The 9,466-nt window shown below is 39.9% G+C and overlaps 1 pseudogene; it reads right to left on the minus strand.

Moving 5' to 3' along the window:
* Positions 1 to 971: 971 nt before the first annotated feature.
* On the minus strand, positions 972 to 1,402 carry LOC102888972 (annotated as a pseudogene).
* Positions 1,403 to 9,466: the final 8,064 nt, after the last annotated feature.

Genomic DNA, 9,466 nt, shown 5'->3' on the forward strand with positions numbered 1-9,466 from the left:
CTCTTCAAAAGCCTTTCTTTAAAAGAAACATAGCAAACCATCTACAATGTTTTGATAATAATACATGCTTCAATTTTTGGTGGCCTAAAATATAAATATATATTTATAATAAAAAATAATTCATTATTTATTTTTTCATTATCAATAAATGAGTTTTCCTAGTTGTTCATCATTTTTTAATTCTTACTATTTACAATGATGGCATGAAATATAAAGAAAGCAAGCAATATAGCCCGTTCCCTCAACTGGGTACGTTTGGGTCCTGTATCGAAACAGGTACTGAGTGAGAGAATTCCCCAAGTATTCTTGGCTGTTCAATTTAGATATTCTTGTATGTTCATGTCAGCACTCTACTTATTGATTTAGCCATGTTGTAATACTTGAAGGGAGGCCAAAGCTTGTGAAACAGGATCATGAGTTACCTAGAGTTGTGGGGAATGAAAACAAGGTTTCTGTCAGAAGACCTTACTGTATTTCCTGTATCATCATGGCGAATCGTATGTGGGATGGATTAACATTGCCAGTGGAGAAGTCATACCCCCAAGGATAACGTTGAATCTGACTTCTCCTGAGATCAGGTACCTGACTGATACGTTGGCTAGTCTGCACAGAACTAATTTTATAGGATAGCTGTCATGGGAGAAAGTGTAGGATGAGTGTAAGAACATGGATTTTGAAATAAACTGAGTTTAAATCCTGACTCCGTCATATAGTAGCTGTGTAGTATTGGCGATTTTACTAACATCTCCTTGTGCTTTGCCTTCTTGTTAGGAATAAATGGAGAGGGGGGATGGGAATAAATAGTATACCAATCCCCGTAAGGCTTTTTGTGGTAATCGAATGAGCTAATGCATGTAAGTGCTTAGCATAGTGCTACCTAAAGATTAGCTTTCTGGTGCTTGTTGTTGGTTAGATTTTTTTTTTTTTTTCCTCACGACCACCGTTTATTATAAAGGTGAACCCTGATGGACTTATTGGTAGGATTTCTGATAGCAAGCATGGGCACCAGGACCTCTAAACTTTTTGGATTCGCAGTGATGGGGATCATCTACCAGCAGGGTCCGGTCATACTGGATGAGGATGTCTTTGATCTTTTTCTTGGAAGTCTCATCCAAATATTTCTGGTAGTAGGACACTAGGGTTTTGGACTAACGGATTGCATAAATCTGGGCCACGTGACCACCACCTTTGACGCGGACTCAGATGCCCACGCCGGCAAATGCTCCTTGCCCAGGAGAACAGATTCCAGAAGCTTATACTACAGGGTGCGCGGCTCGATCATCTCCAGAGGCCGCCCATTCACCGTGACAAGGCCATCGCCCCGTTTGCAGTGCGCCACAGCTGTGGCCGTCTTCTTGCGTCCAAAGACTTGCACGGACAGCAAAGGCCCGGTGGATGGCATTGCTGCGGGCGTAGACAAGAGATTCTCGCCACGTGGCGCCAACACCACAACTAGATTTCTAAAAGATTCCTTTAATGACTCCCTATAAGGCATTTTCTAAGAGTGACTCACTTACTGCTTGATTAAGCTCTTATTACATCGTCTTGGGATAGGTTCCCACAGAAGTAGATGCTGAGATACAGACTGAGTGCAAGCCATTGATTTGGTAAATGATCTCCGAAGCACCAGAAGACCAGTGAGGGCACTGAGGGAGAGAAGGAAGCCGGTGTGTGGTGTGTTGATGAACAGGTCACCCCAAAGGGCAGCTGGGGTCTTCCCATTGCTGACCCCTACTTCCTCTTATGGAATTCCCCTCAGAAGCATCCTTCCCAAGAAGTGAGGATATTAAGGGCTGAAGACTGATGCCTGGGGGATGGTAACTTCTGGGTACTTCCATCCTGCTCAGTTTCCTCAGAAGGAAATTGCAAGAAGATCCCTTGGCAAGATCAGGAGATAGGGACTGAGCACCATAGTGCTCTGCCCGGGCTGGCATGTTCTCCGCTGGGGCTGGCATGTGCTCTGCCGGGGCTGGCATGTGCTCCTGGGACGGATGTGTTAATTAACTCAACGGGAGGGGCACCTTTCATGATGGATATGTATATCAAATCATCACCTTGTGTACTTTAAACACCTTACAGCGTTTTATATGTCAACCATGCCTCCATAAAAGTGAAAAATCATTTTAAATATCTCATTTAATGTTTGTAATAGACTTGATTTTTTTTCGAGCAGTTTTAGGTTCACAGCAAAATCAAGCAGAGATTTCTCATGTGACCTCTGCTCCTACATATGCATAGCCCCCCACCCCCATTATCCCAAGCGGAATGTGCAGAGATTTCTCATGTGACCTCTCTCCTACATATGCATAGCCCCCCACCCCCATTATCCACATTCCCTCAGAGTGGTGCGTTTGCTACAACTGATGAACCTATATTGACATGTCATTATCTACCAAAGTCCATAGTTTATATTACAGTTCACTCTATTTTTTTGTAGCTTGTAGGTTTTGACAAATGTGTAATAACAGGTATCCATCACGATGATATCATACAGAATAGTTTCACCGGCTTAAGAATCCTCTGTGCTCTGCCATTATATCCTTCCTTCCCCACTAAACCCTGACAACCACTGATTTTCTTACTGTCTTCATTGTTTTGTCTTTTCCAGAAGGTCATATAGTTGGAATCATGTAGTATGTAGTCTTTTCAGACTAGCTTTCTTCACTTAGTGATGTGCATTTAAGTTTCGCCATGTCTTTTCCATAGCTTGATAGCTCTTTTCTTTTTAGCGCTGCATAATATGCCATTGTCTAGATGTACCACCGTTTATTTATCCATTCCTACTGAAGGACATCTTGGTTGCTTCCAAGTCTTGGCAATTATGAAAAAGGCTGCTGCAAACATTTGTGTGCAGGTTTTTGTTTAGACATACATTTTGAACTCTTTGGGGGTAAATATCAAGGAGCACAATTGCTGAATCATGTAAGAGTATGTTTAGTTTTGTAAGAAATCACCAAACTTTCTTCCAAAGTAGCTGTACCGTTTGCATTCCCATCAGCAGTGAATAAGAGCTCCTGCTGCTCCATATCCCTGTCAGCATTTGGTGATGTCAGTGGTCTGGATTTCGGTCATTCTAATACCTGTGTAGTGAACTGTTCTTTTAATTTGCATTTTCCTGATGACATATGATGTGAAACACCTTTTCCTATGCATATTTTCCATCTTTATATCTTCTTCAGTGAAGTATCTATTATGGTCTTTGCCCATTTTTTAAATTGGGTTGTTTGCCTTTTATATTGTTGCTTTTTAAGAGTTGTTTGTGTATTTTGAGTAACAATCCTTTAGCAGATATGTCTTTTGCAAATATTTTCCCCAGTCATTTAATTTTTACAGCAATCTGATTAGGTAGATTTTTAATATTATTCACTTTATACAGATGAAAAGCAGCTCAGAGATTAGTTTTTAATTACTTTTCCCAAGGTTCTGCAACTAAAAAATGGCAGAGAGGGGATGTGAACCCATGTTTATATCCTGTTCATAAAATGGAATAAAACCTAAGTTTATGGGTTTCTGTGACAGAGCTATTTTTAACATCTCTCTAAAAATAACTTACATAATATAATTAAATATAATTACTTTTTAAAATTATATTTACTTATACATTACAATATGGAAAATCTGCCTCTTGATGGAGATGCACTTTTAAAATATATAATATACAATAAAATATAAAAATTTTAAAGCAAGCTTTTTTTTTTTACCCCATCTACCTCCCCACTTCCCCTTTCCCCCTTACCCTCTGGTAATTACTAGTCTATTATTCCTGTCCATGAGTCTGTTCGTTTGTAAAGCAAATTTTTAAAAGTCTTTGAAGGAGGAATAAAAAAAAACGTGGAATCTATGAACGAAAAGCCCTGAGAATAGAGGAACACAATTTTATGTGCTTATAGCAATTAGAAGAGGCTAACAGAATGGCATTTAAATGCCAAATCACATTTTAATATGACTGGAGGGGAATCTGTGTGCAGTTGGAGAATGGGAGCCAATGGTGATTAATAGATGGTGCCATGATTCTTGAACGTCTGGTCCCACTTCAATACAGCAGACATCAAGGTTCAATACCAGCTTTATTAGCTTTTTTTTTTTTTTTAAAAAAAAAAAAAAAGCTAATTAGATTCACAGCATAGAGCAGCTTAGTGTTAGAGCCCAAGATGTTTTAGGAAATATAGTGATAGAGGTGAGGCGTGGCTACTGTGTGCTTTTCACTCTGCTCATTCAGTCTGGGAAATAAATAGAGGGACAGTATCTATGGATGAGACAGAATCTGTTACTTATGGGGAGAGAGAGAGAGACAGAGAAAGAGAGAGAGAGAGCGAGCGAGCGCGAGGGGGGGAGAGAGAGAGAGATAGAGAGAGAGAGAGAGAGAGAGAGAAACATACGATGACCTCCTCCTGCAGAACCTTGTTGATTGAGTGGTCAGGTACCAGAATCATAAGCTGCAGGTCTAGGGTCAGACAGACCAGAGTGACAGCACCACTGACCCTGTGGAACCTTGTGCAACTTACCAAATATCTGTAAAAGAGGACTGAGAATAGTTTTTATGTCGGGGTTGTGTGGGGCCTCTATCAGGCAAAGCATGTAGCTAGGCAATCATATATCCCGCTTTGCACGAGACAGTCCTGGAATAACTATAAATTGTCTGCCTTTTCACTTTTAAGAATGTCCTAGTTAGAATTATAATTAAAGGGTTACCTTATGTAGGAAGAACACTGAACACTGCTTGGAGCAAGTGAGTGTTCAATGAATGTTAGTTTATTTTTATTAAAGTTATTGCTATAATTACTATTAAGCTTTATTTATACAACCTTTCTATATTACATAATTTTAGCATAAATTATAGAAGTTAAGTAAAACTAATTTTTTTATCTTTCTTAATTCATGATTTACAAGGCCTTGAGAGTAGGGATGAACTATGTTTCTATTAAAGTGTGTTACATAGAACCTTTGTGTTTCAGTGACTGATAGATGAGCTATGCATTTATACTATCAGAGTTCAGCTCAGAGTTGATTCTTCGTAATTTGGAATACAGTCCAGACATGACTGGGGAGTCAGTAAAATTTGCAACTAAAGTCTCTGTCATCAGCTTTTCTCCTTTGTGGTTTTCTATTAATATTGTGGTTTGTAGGCTACATATAATCTCCCTCTACTGAAAACATATTTATTTATAGCATTGTGATATCAGAATCAGATTTGAAACAGAAATAAAGATATCCAATTTCTATGAATACTTCCATTATACTTCTAATGCATTCTTCTAAAATTTTATGTTGAAATTGTGGGTAACCCTCAAGAAAGTATATGCCCCTCAATAGTGAGGTTGGGTCCTCTTCATGTCTACCACCTCAGAAACTAGCCCATTACAAGGCAGTTTGGCATATTACACACACAAACACACACATCTAAAAATCACTCCACATACACATAGTTGTTGGATCAAACTGAGTATATCTTTAAAAAGCTAATAAAATTTGACCTGGAAGCAAGATACTGAAACCAAAATAGGAATGAGCCTCTCATATATAACTTTTTTGGGAAAAAAGTTAAATAAAGGTTCTGAAACTGTGGTCCAAAGAACCTTTTTCTGGGAGCATTTAATGTAAATAAAAAAATAAGAATAACAATCATAATTATAGAGAATTTAAAAGACAGTCACCCAAAAGAAAGAGAGAGCTGTCAGATAACCAAAGTCTAATGCATATTTCAAATAAACAAACTACAAAAATATACTTCATTTATTTTTACGTAGACTCAGTGTCATATTGTAGTAGATTAATGGAGGCTGCGAATTCTTTGGTACTCTGACCATTTCAGAGTCACAGCCTCATTCTTCTCCCCTTGAATCTGGGCTAGAGGAGATTCAAGTGATTCTATGCACACCTGAGAGATGTGACAATGGCTTTGAGACCATGTGGCAGCAGGTAGAAGCTGAAGGCCTGGGAAGAGACTCTTGGTCAGGGCCGATAGGAGAGCGAGAAAGTCGTTACCCTTGGACTTCTGTGTTCCTTCTACTTTACCTCTTGAGAACAGGAATGTCTGTTCCAATCTTGCAATAATCCCTACACCTGCCCACATTGGGTCTGTAGAAGACAAACGTGTTCCTTTATTTCACTGGTCTTTAGGTCAACTGAGGCCATCACCAAGGAGTCGCACTTGGGGACCTTTATCCGCACCTGGACCTTATTCAGGTAATCATATCATGTACCTTGAGACTGAGCTGGTATTATAATGGGATGAGAATGGGTGTGTGTGTGTGGGGGGGGTTTACAAGGAATATTTTGCATGTGGTGAGAATGTAAATAATTTGTGATCAAAGGGAGGGCTGTAGTGGATTAAAGATGGATGCAATTTATTTTATTTATTTATTATTTTACTAATCCTTCCATTGATGTGTGATGTCTCATACTTCGACCTTGAAATTTGAGCTGGCCTTGTAATTGCTTTACCAACATAACATTGCAGAAGTGACACTCTGGGACATCGAAGGCTAGGTCATGAGAAGCCTTATGACTTCTGTCCGGATCTCTTAGACATTGTTTATAGAGTACTGAGACCTTATGCAAAAGAGACTTTGTGCAGAAGCCCCGAGCTTAGGCAGAGAGGAACCCAGCTGAGTCGAGATTCCAGCAGTTCCTGCCAAAGTGCTGGGCATGTGAGTGAAGCAATCTTGGACTCCCCTGGCCGTTCATCTGTCAGCCCTAAGTGACTGTGGCTGATGCCATGGGGAAATAAAAGAATCACTGCATAGTCCTCTAGGAATTTTTGAAAATTTTGGCTGTAATAAAATGGTTGCTGTTTTAATCCATTACTCTGGAGTAGTTTATTACACTGCAGTGGGAATCATCATCAGTTTTCCATTCTCCGTCGCCAGTTCCTTTAGGAGGGTGGGAAACAGCCGATCTTCCCTGAAATCTCTGATGATGGATGGAGCATGACCCTGCAGAGGTGCCATGTGTGTGAGTGTGGGATGAAGCAGCATGTTTTGGGGCACGGTCAGTATAAAAAGAAATTAAGTGATAGAATTAAACATCAGATTGACCTGGAGTCAGATCTCAATTCTGACACTAACTAGTTGTGACCATGGGCTGAACTAGTAAAACTGGACCTCGTAGCAAGGTTTAACATGACCCTCTGTGCATCCTCCTCACGTCAACAAGCCTCCATTGCTCTGTGAACAGAGAACTTGGGTTTAGTTAAGCAAGGATCAGTATTTTGGTTTGGCAGCAGGAGGAGAGGAAAATGAAGGCATGTGTTTATTTATTATTTGTTTGTTGCAGTCTGGTTCTTTCCCCTCATTTATGTTTGGAACCTCTTTGTCATATATTAGCAGGTGGATGCCTTGAAGCTAAAGGTGGCGGGAGGCCTTAGCCCCAGGGGTTTACACAGTCCCCCATTTCACAAGCCTGTTGCGATCACAAGCCTAACGATGGTCACCACCCTCATTTTGTTAACAAGCTGGTTGTCTATTGTCTGAGCAGAGATAGAGGTCTCTAAGATCCTCCCTTTTCCATGAATTCTCATCCCAAGACTCCCTTTTCCCTACCTCTCTTTCCAAGTAACTTCTCAGTCCCTGCAAACATGGGAGTGGGGTGGGCTCACTGTGGAACTCTTTCCATGAGTTAGAGAAGGATCCACCTCTGATTTCAAGCGTCTTATCTGACTCTACTAGTCCAGGTGATGCCCTTATTTTCCACTGGTCCTGAGAGACACGTGGGCTGCATCAGCCTAGTTGGGTCACTGTATGGGAACACAAAACTACAGAACTTCCTGGGTTTCCCTTTTCCATTTTCTTGCTAAAGTATATAGATATAATCTTACTCACAGAATTCTTATAAGGATTAAAAAAGTAATGTAGAAGCAGTTACTGCAGTGTCTGGTGCATACGTCATATATTCTCAGTAGATGGGGAAGTGTGGGATGGGAATAGTAGAAATTGTTGGTGTGATAATGAAAGTAATCATAATGGCAAACTGACAGCATCCTTGCTATGGACCAGGCACCATTCTAAGCACCGAGTGTACATTGACTCAGCTAGACCTCACAGTTATGCTACAGTGTTGGTCCTATTATTATCTTCAGTTTAAGGTAAGAAACCTGTTACATATGTGAATTAAGTAACGTCTAAATTCACACAGCCACTGCTGCTGCTGCTGCTGCTGCTAATTATAATAGAGGTTAAGGGACTAGGAAGGAGAGAAAAGGGAAAGAAAGATGAAGATAAAGGAGAGATGAAAAATGGGAGAGAGGGAGGAGTATAATGTGTCCATTATCGACTGTATTTCTAGACTCAGGGTAGGAGTATCTGCTTTTGATGTGCAGTGAGACCAAAAGAGACATTGAAGTTCATTTCAACTTCTGGCTTGGAAAACAAAATGAGGTGTAGCACATACATCCGTACTGTGAGAGGTCGTGCCTTTCAGGTATTGAGCATGCTCACATTGCATGCCTTTAATCAGAATTCATTTGGACGAACAGGAAATGTAACTAAGCAACGGTGGGAAACCAAAGATCACATTTATAATTTGGTAAGAAGTTGAATGGATTTGAATGTTCTGTACTCCTAGAGCTGTAATTACAGGTTTTAACTACCTACTGGAGGTTACAAAGGTAAAGAGAATGGAGTGGTTCCGCATGAGTCAAAAAATTACCATTGAGTGGGATGCCTGCAAATGTTTATGTAAGAAATAATCATTCTTATTAACTTTTATCTGAGGCAATTTCATAATTGATCTCAAAGTAAAAGTAATAAAGTGATGTTTGCCCTTCTCTTGGAAGACTCTCTTTAAAAACAGTGATATCTGTAATTCGTCCTGAAAAAACTCTCCCTTTACCTTAATCCCCTCTATGCACCCTTTCAGAGAAAATCCAGTGCATTACCTGAGCTATCTGTGTCTGTTAGAACAGCATTTTCTAAAATTAAATAAGCAGGTTAATTAAGTCAAAATCACTTGGGGATAGGAAGATTAAAATACAGTTGACCTTTGAACAACATGAGTATGAACTGTGTAGGTCCACTTAAATGTGGATTATTTTTTCAGTAAATGTCTATATTGTTTTCCATCCATGGTTGGGAGTCTGCAGATGTTGGGGACCAACTGTATGCACTGATCTACACCAATTTATATAGAGGACCTCCACGGATTTTGATATCTGCAGGGGTCCAATTTCCTACAGATGCCGAGGGATACCTCAAGTTTTGGGGGAGTCAACAGTTATACCTGGATTTTAGGCTGGAGATCAGCATTCTTAACTGCCACATTGTTCAAGGGTCAACTCCGTAAATCAGGATTCTTGTATTCCAATGGTGATGAGCTGCACCAGAGTGTCCAGTAGTGAGTCACTGGAATCTGCATTTTTGTAAGCAACCCAGATGATTTTATTTTGCTCACTAAAGTTTGAGAATAAAATTAATACCATGTGTTTATCTAGAGTAATCAAGAACTTCGTTATTTCAGTAAAGCTTTCTGA

The sequence above is a fragment of the Pteropus alecto genome, unplaced genomic scaffold (assembly GCF_000325575.1).
Source record: "Pteropus alecto unplaced genomic scaffold, ASM32557v1 scaffold42, whole genome shotgun sequence".
Taxonomy (NCBI): Eukaryota; Metazoa; Chordata; class Mammalia; order Chiroptera; family Pteropodidae; genus Pteropus; species Pteropus alecto.